A 13,136-nucleotide genomic window follows, 5' to 3' on the forward strand; every position below is an offset into this window, starting at 1 on the left:
TCCCCTCCTCTCTGGCAGAGCATGAGACTCACAAAGTCCTTGGTCAGAGCATAAACATTCTGACCAGCAACAGAAAACCTCGTCTTTATCAGTATTATTCCCAGGCCGAAAGTCAAAACCACAGCACTGCACCAGTTACTAAGAAGTAGAAAAAGTGACTGCTGCTGCTGAACCCAGGACAAAAGTTTGAAAAAGGGAAATGCAGTTTGGAAATGAAACATTTTTAAAGCCACGCACCCAGTCCTGTCTTTTATTGTAATTCTCACTATGGTCACTATTGAATAGTGCTAAATAATGAATTGAAATGTGCAGGCCAAACTTTAACAAATACTTTAACAAATATCTCAGAATGATACATTTCATGCTTATCTTCACCTCTGTATTCTTGACTTAAAAAAGGTATATTTCTTCTCTGGATCCTCTCCGTCTTCCTACATCTCGCTCAACTTACTAGGTACAATCTCTCTACATATGATCTAAAGCTATAATTCCATAGGAGATTCCTAATGTAAGCACAATTATCACACTTTTTCCTTTTCTTTTAATAAATTCCTGCTGTTACCACTTTTAGGAATTTCTTTTCAGACTATACCACAATACGATTCCTAGACTCTGTATATTGTGCTGACCCCGGGGAAAAAAAAAAAATAAATAAAAATGTGCACAATGAACAGATGCCAGTAAGGCTTTTGGAAAGTTTTACTTACGAAAGGTGAAGTCTTTAACTTAGCTGACAAGTTTTCTGAGCACAATACTTGAAAATGTTGCTTCCTAGAGGAAATGGTGAATACTCAAAGCAGAAAATAAGAAAGGCAGAACAGAGTACAAGTAAATTTAATTAAACTAATTGTCTGAGAAGAGTCAGAATGGTATTCATACAGGTACAGGTCCCAGTACTTGAAGATACTTGAACAACTTGTGTGGTGCGTATATCTTCTTTGATTTGAAGTACCTTAGAAGTTCTACATTTCTTGAAGCATCACATGATGTTGGAGTGTCCTCCCATGTAAATCTTCAGCTGGTATGCCTTACTAAGTCATCATGCTTAGGATCAGGTAAGTATAGGAACCAAAACCTTTAATTCTAAAAAAAGAATCGTGAATCTCATAAAATGCATAGACACTATATTTTAAATTCAATTTCCAAATATTAATATGCTGGAAAAGAAAACAACATACATTTTATTCTCTCATTCAAGTTCTGTTTGTGCAACAAAGCACAGTTTTTATACTATTTCAGGAAGGCATGAAGAAACAGCTTTGCAGATAATTACCCTTTCATAAAAAATGAGATCAAGTGTCATCTGTCTACCTTCTCAGGTAGTAAAACATCCATCATTTTAAAAATTTTTGATTTCCCCAGGTACATTACTGCCAAAACTTCAGAAAATATTGTGAAATACTAATAGAGACTTATTAACAGTGTAACAGAGTCCTTGATCTGTCAGACCATATGGAAAGAATGCCTGGTGCCTGTGGAACACTGAAGTGAGCCACAGTAAATTTAAATTCAACCTAGCCTAAACCAGATTTATGTGACATAAATTAAACTAATTGGATTCATTTTTCTCAGCCTCTGCTAAACATGTGTTTATTTTTTGCCCATGTTTTGCTCATCTTTGCAGTGTTCTTGGCCTTTTATCTCTCATTTTCTTAAAAAAGCTCTCTGCAAAGTATATTGCTTATAAAGATTTTGAAGCTTGAATTTTTGCTTTCTGGGAAGTAGTTATAAAGTGTAGATACTGAAAATATTCAATGTTTGGTTTTCAGTGATGCCTTGAGCAAAGATTTCAGTGATGAGTTGAACAAAGACATAACATTTTCGTAGCAACCTGACCATGCTAACTGTAGATGTGGGGAATAATTTTATTCTGGTGTCATTCCACTGGACATCTTAAATTCAAAATTACTGTAAACATTTACATCACAAAAAGAAGACAACTGACTTTCTGCTTTTTAACAAGGTGCCAGAGAAGAACCTTAAAAGCTTTATACCTGTCCAGGGACATGGAACAAACAACAAATGAAACACAAACACAGAAAGTATGTTGAACCTCTGTTACAACACATCAGATCAAGAGTGGTGTTTGAAGAGGTTTCATTCTCCAGTTAAGGACTCTCAAAATGGTCTCCTGAAGAGGTTTTGGAGCTTATCTGGCGTACTGGTTGAATCTGTTATTTCCAAGATAGAGTTAGCACATGCATAAAGCTATTAGTTCATATTATTTCTATATGGTGGGTTAGCTACACAGGTTTCTTAAGTCAGGTAGTGCTCTATTATATTTCATTATGTTCTAGAAAGCACATTGATGGGTTTGGAAACAAAAACTAATAAGGCTTTTTCCAAAGAAGGTACTCATCCTTTAGATCATGTACTCCTGAGTACTCATCCTAGCAAAGAACAAAAACATTTGACCAATAAAAAAGCATAAAGGTGACAGTATTGCCCCATTTTCTCTTCTGCTAGTAGTCACAACAGTATTGTGTCACACATGGTGAGTTACAAGGCAGCAGAAGAATAAAAATGTCTGTCCTCAGTCCTGGAGGAACAAAGTTCATGTATGGTGCCAGCAACAATAAAAACATGGAACATGAGAAGCGCACGAAAGGCAGTGATGAGAGTGAATACAAGCATTTGTTCTCTTCCTTGACACAGTAACTATATGGAACTGAGACTGTAATGAATCCAAATGACTTTGGAAAATTATCAAGTTTACCTACCTCTTTTTCTACAACCACTCTTCAAGTGTAGTTGCATTGTAGAAAAGCACACCAAATCCTCCCTCTTGCTCAGTCATGTTGGCTCCTTCTGCTTCATTAGAGGAGCAGAAACATTCTGCTTTTGTGTTAATAAAGTCTCTCAGTAAAACCTTCCCACAGTCTTGTTAGAATAGAATAGGAAATCCAATTCATGGTGTAAGTATAGAGTGCCTAAATAAAGCTCTGGTTTTGATTTAGAATGATCCTGAAATGCTCAGGGTATTCTGAGCAGTAAAAAGAATGAAAAAAGGATTATTGATGAGAAAAAAAAGAAAGTAAAAATTTCATAAGAAGCTTTTAAAGATTAATTGCTTCTTGGTGATATTTCAAGTACTATGCAATTACCCAAGAGACTGAGGAAAAGTGATTCTGCACCTATACACATACCCTACTGTCCTGGTTTCAGCAGTAGCAGTCATTTTTCTCTTTCTTAGTAGCTGGTGCAGTGCTGTGTTTTTGACTTTCAGCCTGAGAACAGCACTGATAACACCGATGTTTTTGGTTGCTGCTCAGTAATATTTAGTCTGACCAAGGCTTTTCTGAGTCTCATGCTCTGCCAGGCAGGAGGGGAAGCCAGGAGGAAGCAGAGACAGGACACCTGACCCAAACTAACCAAAGAGGTATTCCATATACAGCATGTCATGCCTAGTATATAAACTGGGGCAGTTACCTGAAACAGCTAGATCACTGCTTGGGTCAGACTGGGTATCGGTCGGTGGGTACTGAGTGGTTGTATTCTGTTCCCTTGTTATTTCCCTTTTATCATTATTATTATTGGTGGTAGCAATGGTGGTTTTGCATTATACCTTAGTTACTGGACTGTTCTTATCTCAAACTGTGGGAGTTACATTCTTTTGATTCTCCTTCCCATCCCTCTGGGAGCAAGGGGAGGAAGGGAGAGAGTGAGTGAATGGCTGTGTGGTTTCTGGGTTGCCGTCTGGGCTTAAATCACGACACCTACACTCCTCCATAGTTTCCTATTCCATGTGATAGTGAATAAGAATCACTTGCCTTTAGCCAGATCTATGGTCAATACAGATAAGCCACATTAAGCAGATCCTGGTTTTCTTTTGCTACTATTGTGGACCAGGCCTGAATGCTGAACACAAGTTTGGCTTCTCCATTCCTTTCCACTAGGTCCACAGCATAGGATGCTATTGTTGCTGTTGCCCAATACTGTAAAGTGCAGCTGAGAGGCTACATGACCTTGTTTTTGCTGTGAATACTTGTCATTACTTCCAAAGATATCAGTATCTGGCCAGATCTTTTTCACTGTTTCTGCTCTGTTCCCTGCTCACATGGTGTCCTGGGTTCAGCAGTAGCAGTCAGTTTTTCTCCTTCTTAGTAGCTGTTGCAGCACTGTGTTTTTGACTTTTGGCCTAGGAACAAAGCTGATAACAGCGATGTTTAGACTGACCAAGGACTTTGTGAGTCTCATGCTCTGCCAGGGAGGAGGAGGGGCTGGGAGGAAGCAGGGACAGGACACCTGACCCAAACTAGCCAAAGAGGTATTCCATACCACAGCACGTCATGCCAGGGGATGTAACTGGGAGCTACCCGGAAGGGCACGTCCTCTTTGCTGTCGGGCTCTCTTTTCTGGCGGGCGGTATCGTATTCTCTTCCCTTGTTATTTCTCTTATCATTATTATTATTGGTGGCAGCAGTAGTGATTTGTGTTATACCTTAGTTATTAAACTGTTCTTATCTCAACCCGTGGGAGTTACATTCTTTTGATTCTCCTCCCCGTCCCTCCAGGAGCGGACGGAAGAAAGGTGGGGGGGAAAGTGGACTTCGTGGCTCAGATTTACGGCCTGGGCTTAAACCACGACAGTTCAATTTGGCGCCCAACGTGGGGCACGAAGGGTTGAGATAACGACAGATCTGACCGGACTGTGTCTAATCGTATTTGTGATAAGCATTCAGTGTTTTGGATTAATAGTCACTCGTCACAATGCTGATCTATTGGCTCTCAAAGTTGTTGTTTTTGATCTCACAGTCTCAATATGCCGTAGGTTACTTAGAGCCAGTATTTGCTGTGTTAGTGTTTTTCAAGTGAAAGGCAGTACGCCTTGTTTACTGATGGGTCCTGCCGTATTGTGGGAAAGCATCGGAGATGGAAGGCAGCCGTATGGAGTCCTCAACGACAAGTTGCAGAAACTGCTGAAGGAGAGGGTGAATCGAGTCAGTTTGCTGAGGTGAAAGCCATCCAGCTGGCCCTGGACATTGCTGAACGAGAAAAGTGGCCAGTACTTTATCTCTATACTGACTCATGGATGGTGGCAAATGCCCTGTGGGGGTGGTTGCAGCAATGGAAGCAGAGCAACTGGCAACGCAGAGGTAAACCCATCTGGGCTGCTGCACTGTGGCAAGATATCGCTGCCCGGGTGCAGAACCTGGTGGTGAAGGTACGCCATGTAGACGCCCATGTACCCAAGAGTCGGGCCACTGAGGAACACCAGAACAACCAACAAGTGGACAAAGCTGCTAAGATTGAAGTGGCTCAGATGGACTTAGATTGGCAACATAAGGGTGAATTATTTTTGGCCCGGTGGGCCCATGACACTTCAGGTCATCAGGGCAGAGATGCAACATACAGATGGGCCCGTGATCGAGGGGTGGACTTAACAATGGACACTATTGCCCGGGTTATTCATGAGTGTGAAACATGTGCTGCAATTAAACAAGCCAAACGGTTAAAGCCTCTTTGGTATGGAGGACGATGGCTGAAGTATAAATATGGGGAGGCCTGGCAGATTGATTATATCACACTCCCACCAACCCGCCACGGCAAGCGCCATGTGCTTACCATGGTGGAAGCAACCACCGGATGGCTGGAAACATACGCTGTGCCCCATGCCACTGCCCGGAACACTATCCTGGGCCTTGAGAACCAGATTTTGTGGCGACATGGCACCCCAGAAAGAATTGAATCAGACAATGGGACTCATTTCCGGAATAACCTTATAGACACTTGGGCCAAAGAGCATGGCATTGAGTGGGTATATCACATCCCCTACCATGCACCAGCCTCTGGGAAAATCGAACGGTATAATGGGCTGTTAAAAACTACACTGAGAGCAATGGGTGGGGGAACTTTCAAGCATTGGGATACACACTTACCAAAGACCACCTGGTTGGTCAACACCAGAGGATCTGCCAACAGGGCTGGCCCAGCCCAGTCAGAACTTTTACATATTGTAGAGGGGGACAAAGTTCCTGTGGTGCACATGAAGAATTTGCTGGGGAAGACAGTCTGGGTTATTCCTGCTTCAGGTAAAGGCAAACCCACTCGTGGGATTGCTTCTGCTCAGGGACCTGGATATACTTGGTGGGTAATGCGGGAAGATGGGGAAGTCCGATGCGTACCTCAAGGGGATTTGATTTTAGGGGAAAACAGACAATGAACTCAATTGTACGCTGCTGCCTGCTATAGCCCATCAACTAGAAGTCTGCAGGGCACCAGCGACTGGCCCTGATTTCCCTCCGACCATCATCCCAACAGAGAATGGACTTTGATAGAACCGGACGAGTTCTACAGTAAAGGAATGATCAGCAGGCAACGATCCAACACTGCACACAGCCTCTCCTGCCCTGAAAGACTGTTCCAAGAGATGGAGCCCAACATCATGAACCGAATGGACTCAGTAGCTTTATAGGAATTGATCCGTGCACTAAGCTAACAGTGCACCGAGATGAGAGTGAGGGTAGATGGAAAATGTGGGATCTGAGCATGACATGAATGGTATGGAATAAGAGGTGGATACTGTCCTGAGTTCAGCAGTAGCAGTCAGTTTTTCTCCTTCTTAGTAGCTGTTGCAGCACTGTGTTTTTGACTTTTGGCCTAGGAACAAAGCTGATAACAGCGATGTTTAGACTGACCAAGGACTTTGTGAGTCTCATGCTCTGCCAGGGAGGAGGAGGGGCCGGGAGGAAGCGGGGACAGGACACCTGACCCAAACTAGCCAAAGAGGTATTCCATACCACAGCACGTCATGCCGGGGGATGTAACTGGGAGCTACCCGGAAGGGCACGTCCTCTTTGCTGTCGGGCTCTCTTTTCTGGCGGGCGGTATCGTATTCTCTTCCCTTGTTATTTCTCTTGTCGTTGTTATTGTTGGTGGCGGCAGTGGTGATTTGTGTTATACCTTAGTTATTAAACTGTTCTTATCTCAACCCGTGGGAGTTGCATTCTTTTGATTCTCCTCCCCATCCCTCCAGGAGCGGACGGAAGAAAGGTGGGGGGGGAAGTGGACTTCGTGGCTCTGATTTACGGTCTGGGCTTAAACCACGACACATGGCTAAACAGGGAAACTTACAAATGCTTATGTGTTTTTGACAAGGATTTTGTAACTGTGGCAGTGAACATGAGCAACACACTGGCTGGAACTTGTTGGGACAGGCAATAAAATCCTATAATCCCGGTCATAAATTACATGAAATTCTGTTCTACAGCAGCTAAGTTTTCTGTCCTCACCTCTATTAGGAAAGCTGTTCCATGACCTATTTCTTCTGGCAATTAGAGATCATCTTCTAAATTGCAGCCTAAGCTTTTTAATAGCCAGCTGATGCTCATTTGTTCTTGTGCCAACACTGCTCTTCAATTTGCATTATTCTCCATGTTGGAGCAGGTGATTACTATGTTGACAGATGTTGAGGATATTCAGAGAGTGTCAAATCGTTTCATGCCAAACTGAAGATTTTCATGTTTCTTTGTAATTTTCTCTTTAGACTCACTGTGTTGTGGAATCTCCCATTTAGATATATACTGGTAGCTTATTGTTGATCATCAATAATGGTCTTTGTCTTGTAGATGTCTGATGAGGTAGGGCTACAGTTTGAAAAAGAGTTGGAAGGTGGGTGAGTTCTGACTTCTTCAAAAATGCGTTAAGAACACATAAAATACATTACAGGAGCCTAAATTCAATATCAGGCTGAAGAAGGAGTAGCATGTCTCTTTTGAGCTGTTCTTCCTTTTCCACCTTTATAAAATATTTCAGTGATGTCTGTACTCATCTGGAATCTTGAGTCTCACACTTGACAGTCTTGCAGGATTTTCAAAATCTGTCTTCCTTGAACTTTCCTTAATTGAAAACTTGCTGGCTTCTGGAAGGAGTGTAGGGCAGTGAGGGTGTTGTAGACAGAATTAGTTCACATCATTATCCACTGTGGTTATTTTATGCAAAGGTAGTCATCATGTGGACAGCTCTCCATCTGCACTCTGTTCTAATTAGGTCTGAAACAGCTTAAAACTGTTGATACAATAATAAGACTACAAGAAAACAGCATGTGACCTGATCTGTGTCATTTTAGCTATGTTTAGGGTCAAATAAATTATTATTCCTGATATGAGCATCACTTCATGGTGTACAATAAGAGTATCCTTTGTGCAAATTTAAGTGGCTTCTGGATGGAAGCATCTACCTCTTTCTCTGGCATGCTGTGAGGAAGCCAAGGAGCCTGCCTCAAGAATGGATGTCCCATGAAAAGCTTTATCTTTGTTATAACATATTTTGGATAGTAAAGCTTCACAATGCCCATGCTACTACTCAGACTTGAAGTCACATTCTCTTACTGGCCCTTGGCCCATTAGCCTTTGGTATCTGTAGCATCTCTTATGCCATGCTGAGTGCTTGGTGTAGTCAGGTAGGCAATGGGTTATTTTATTCTTATTTCCTATTTCTAGATTAATTTGTGAACTGAATTAGCTAGTAAAACCCACAGAAACATTTGGCATCAGTTCAAGGAAAGTAGCATGCAACTGGAAGAGGACTGGAAGGACACGCATTTGCGCAATATCCCGATTGTAAGGCAAATTGTGGGTCCTGTGAAATCATGCTGTTAGGTTCTGAGTTCACTTTAGATGTGTCCCTTCCTTGTTCTATGCTTTGTTTCTTCATCTGTAGAAAAAGTGACAAGCTCTTTTCTTCTTCAAAGGAGTGTTGCAAGAATGCAGGGAACATTAGCTGCTTGGATGTGATGAGGATGGAGGTTAAATGTCCATGTGAAGTAGAGGAGAATACAGAGCTTTTATGTCTATGTGAAGTAAAAGCTGCTTTAGCCTGATGAAAGGAATTGAGAGAGAGTGGGGAGAAAGAAGGACTGCCATGTTTTAAACCCATCTAGTAACTCAGCATCATGCAGCTGCTCACTCACACCCCCCCCACACACACCTTTCTCCGGCCCCATGGAATGTAAATCCCATGGGTTGAGATAAGAAAGTCCAGTAACTAAAGTACAATATGCTACTACGAATAATAATAATGATGATAAGGAAAATAACAAGGGGAGAGATTACAAAACTAAAAAAGGAAAGAATATTAATAAACAGCAGTGAGGCACAACACAATTGCTCGCCATCCACTGACCAAAACCCAGTCTGTCCCCGGGCAGCAAACGGTCCCTTCCAGGTAACTCCACTCAGTTTATGTACTGAGCCACTTGATTCTTTTTGGTATGGAATATCCCTTTGGCTAGTTTGGGTCAGGTGTCCTGTCTGTGTTTCCTCCTGGCTCCTTGTGCCCCTCCTCACCAGCACAGCACGAGGGACTGAAAAGTCCTTGATCAGGGTGTTACTTAGCAACAACTGTTGGCATTATTATCAGACTAAAGCCAAAGCGCTGTACCAGCTACTAGGAAGAAAAACAACTCTGTCCCAGCCCAAGCCAGGACAAGGGAGAAGGTGAAAAAGCTTCCATAAACATGCTTAATACCTGCCTCCCTGTCAGATGTGTTTGCAGCAGGATACAGCCTCACCCCAGAGCAGCAGGATGCTGTATCATGTTTACAGAACGGTTTTCTCGAACTCTATTCAGAAGCAGTTATGTATTTTGTTTAGTGGCAATACACTAGGAAGGCAGAGAATTATAGTCATTCCTGCTTCAAATACTGAGTTAAAGCTACAGAAAAAAAAACCACCAACTTTTCCTTCTGAAAAGAGGTATTTCAAAACAGTGGCCTTGACTTTTTTATGATTCTCAGTTACATATTAAAGTTTCCTATTTACTACACATTGAAAGTGATAGTAATTATGAATCATTCATATAATAAAAAACAGGTAGATGTGATAGTCCATAAAGACAGAAAATGGTTTCAAATATTAAAACAAGCAAGCATACAAAAAAAAAAACAAAAAAAAAAATCAAGCATAAAAAAAAAGACTAAACTGAAAACAGGTTGTCATATGAATATGATATGAAATTTAGCATTTTACACAATGAAAAAACTTCACATATTTAGCTCCATCAAAGTATAATGGGCAACAGGCTGCTGTTGACACTCATGAAGCACTCTGACTTAAATCATTAACGATTTAATATGAGGGGTAAACAGCTGATCACAGAGATCTGAAGCTAAAAGTGGAATTGGTTCAGCAATAGACTGTGTAGTGATTTGTCCTTTATTCCACACTACTCACACACTAATAATCAGGGAGATGCACAGGTTCCCAAATATGACATACCTTAAAAACCAATCACTGCTCTGGTGGAAAAAGATGTTTCCAGACATAAAGCAGGTAATATACAATATATAATATATTATATATTATATATATTGTATTTGGATATAAATATATTGTATTTGGATCAGGCAAATCAAAAGCATGTAAACTGAATTTGTCATTGGGTGCATCTTGAGCATCCGTTCCACATATAGGTCTCTTACCTCTTGCATAGCTTCTTCCCTCTTCAGCAAATGCTTTATAAAGCAAGCAAACATCATTAGAACCATTTTACCAGTGAAGAACTGGAAATTCAGGAAAATGGAAATCCATACTATAACTGTACTAAAGGCACCTATATAGCTTTCTTCTTTTCAGAGAACAGAATACTAGTGATATAAAAAGGACCTGAACGACCACCACTTAGCTCATCATCAGAGTAGTGTACATCTTTATGTTGTTGGGTTGAATAAATAGATGGTGTGCGTTGCCTGAGCCAAATACACAATATAATGGAGAGAAAGGCAGAGAAAGAGGTGCAAAAACATTTAAGACCATGCTGAAAAAAAAATGGTGGGTTTGAGACACATTTGTTGTTATGTTGAGAAAAGAACTGGGAAAAGGTTTAAAAGGACAGACTTTCATACACACTTTTGGTTGCCTGGATAGTTTTGTCATAGATAACAACACAGGACAAGATCATTCATAGCACCTGGCCATCACAGAAAGGGTTTCCTCACCAATTTGCATGTGTCCACCAGCCCTGTGCAATCTGTATTGCCTCTTCTCCATAACTTTCTTGTGCTTTTTATATTAACAATCATTCCCTTGAAAATAGACTAGACTGAACAATGACCAATGTGTGATTTTTAAGATATGCTTCCTTTCAGCAACACGACCTACAATTTTATATATTTTATACATGTTTCAAGTGCTTTACTCAGAAGACTGAATGTAAAAGAGGAAAGGGCTAAATAAAATGCAGGCAAACATTTGAGGTCTTTCTTTTTCATATAGCAGAAAACAGGAAAATGTGTCAGAGAAAAGACCTAAAGATCTAATTTGATACAGACTTAAACTTTGTCAGAATGCCTGAAATGAATCAAGTTTTAAAGAGTATTAAGAAATTCAATGTGAGCATTTCCCAAGAACTGTAGAAATATGTAAAAATAGCAAAATGTCACGAGGAGATACAGGCCTAGATTTATTCGCCAAATCAAGTATACACATAAAGGCTTCTGTCAAAGCCCTAACCAAAAAGCAAACTTTTCATAGTGCTTGACTGGTTATGAAAATATGTATTAAAAATAACTCAGACTTTTCATAGGAAGAACATTTATTTAAAAATTAAGAGAACTAAGAAGATAACATTTGCTGACATTCAGTATGTTTGAGGAGAGGCAACTACAAAAATGACACTGCTTTCCTGCATTTCCCTGCAAAAGGGTAAAAAAATTATCTCTCTTCTCCTTGAAAAGTTACTGTCAGCTAGCAATGTACACTCCTTTAAAAAAAGAAGGAAAGAGTGTACAAGTTAAAAACAAGATTAGTTTAAGAGCTCTGTCTCACAGAGTCAATTCAAAATTATGCTTCTTTATCCCCTTTCTTTGAAATCAGCAAAAACTGAAATTATTTTTTTTTTTTTCTGTTGACATTTTCTGGTTTAGAAAATATCTTTTATGCAATCTGTTTTAGTTCTCCATTCATACATTTCCTAACTTAAGATCCTATGTCCCACCAGTGAAACTGCATAAAGAAAACTGAGAAAAAAAAAAAGCAATAACTTGCTGAATCTTTGTGCTTAATTATGCTTTCCTAAGAGAGGAAGAAAGAAGGGAGCTGTGACAGTGGTATCTGCTCAAGAAAGCAGGACAGTTATGTACAAGCAAATGTAAAAGACTTGAAGCAAAGAGAATGCCCCAGTCCATGTCAGAAACTTAGGCTTTACAAACCTAGAAATTGTATCCAAAAAAAAAAAAAAAATCAAAGGTTTTGTCGATTTCTCCATAAAATGCAACAAGCCATTTATAAAATGACTAAAAGGTTATTAGGGTACTAAGTGCCTTGTTGTATTGATAGCAGCATTATCTTAGAGGCATACTGTCAGTTTGCCAGTAGCTCCTGGGATGCACAAGTGGTTTGAGATTGCACCCAATGAGCTGGGGCACAACGAGTGGCACCAGACAGGCTGCATTGCTGAAAGGTTTCCAGAATGATTTTCTCTTGTCTATCAAATTCTTAGAATTGTTTTTGCAGAGAGGAGCTATTTACGGTTTTATATTTGTGTGAATCCTCTCTTGTGTACTAACAGACATATAGAGGACAGAGCTTAGACTGCCATCTCTCCTTTTACTGAAGGACTAGGATTTCTCTATCTCTTTTCCCTTAAATTTGTTGTTTTAAAAGAATATGTGGAATATTTGGAGTCTTTTCACATATAAAATATTGTCTCATATGTGAAAAATCAATCTATAAGCTCAGACATTGAGTGGTGATGGGAAGAGAACAAACATAAACTCTTTTATTTTGCACTTCATCAGGGAACCAGGCTAAAAAGTGGATTATCAAAGAGGAAGGGTTAAAATCCTGGAATATCCCCCCTTGCCCCAAGTCTTTTTCTTTTCATTGAATTCCAGCCAGCAATTCCAAACTAACAATTTGCCATTGAAGGCACCAGGATGCATGCTACAGTTTCATTTTTTTTTTCCTCCAATTAGACTAACATTACAGGTTGAAGCTTCCCATGCAGGATGAAGTAATGGACTTGGAAAAATGAACCCTGCAGGACACCACGGCTGACAAGAGGTGCCCAGGATGTAGAGCAATCTTATCAAGGCTATACTGACAAGCAGACTCATTATTTTACCCATCACTGGAAGACCTTATAATCAGTGAATATCTAATAAGTTTCTCTTTGTTTTGGCTGCTCTAATTGCATCC

This window comes from Psittacula echo (assembly GCF_963264785.1).
Source record: "Psittacula echo genome assembly, chromosome: Z".
NCBI lineage: Eukaryota > Metazoa > Chordata > Aves > Psittaciformes > Psittacidae > Psittacula > Psittacula echo.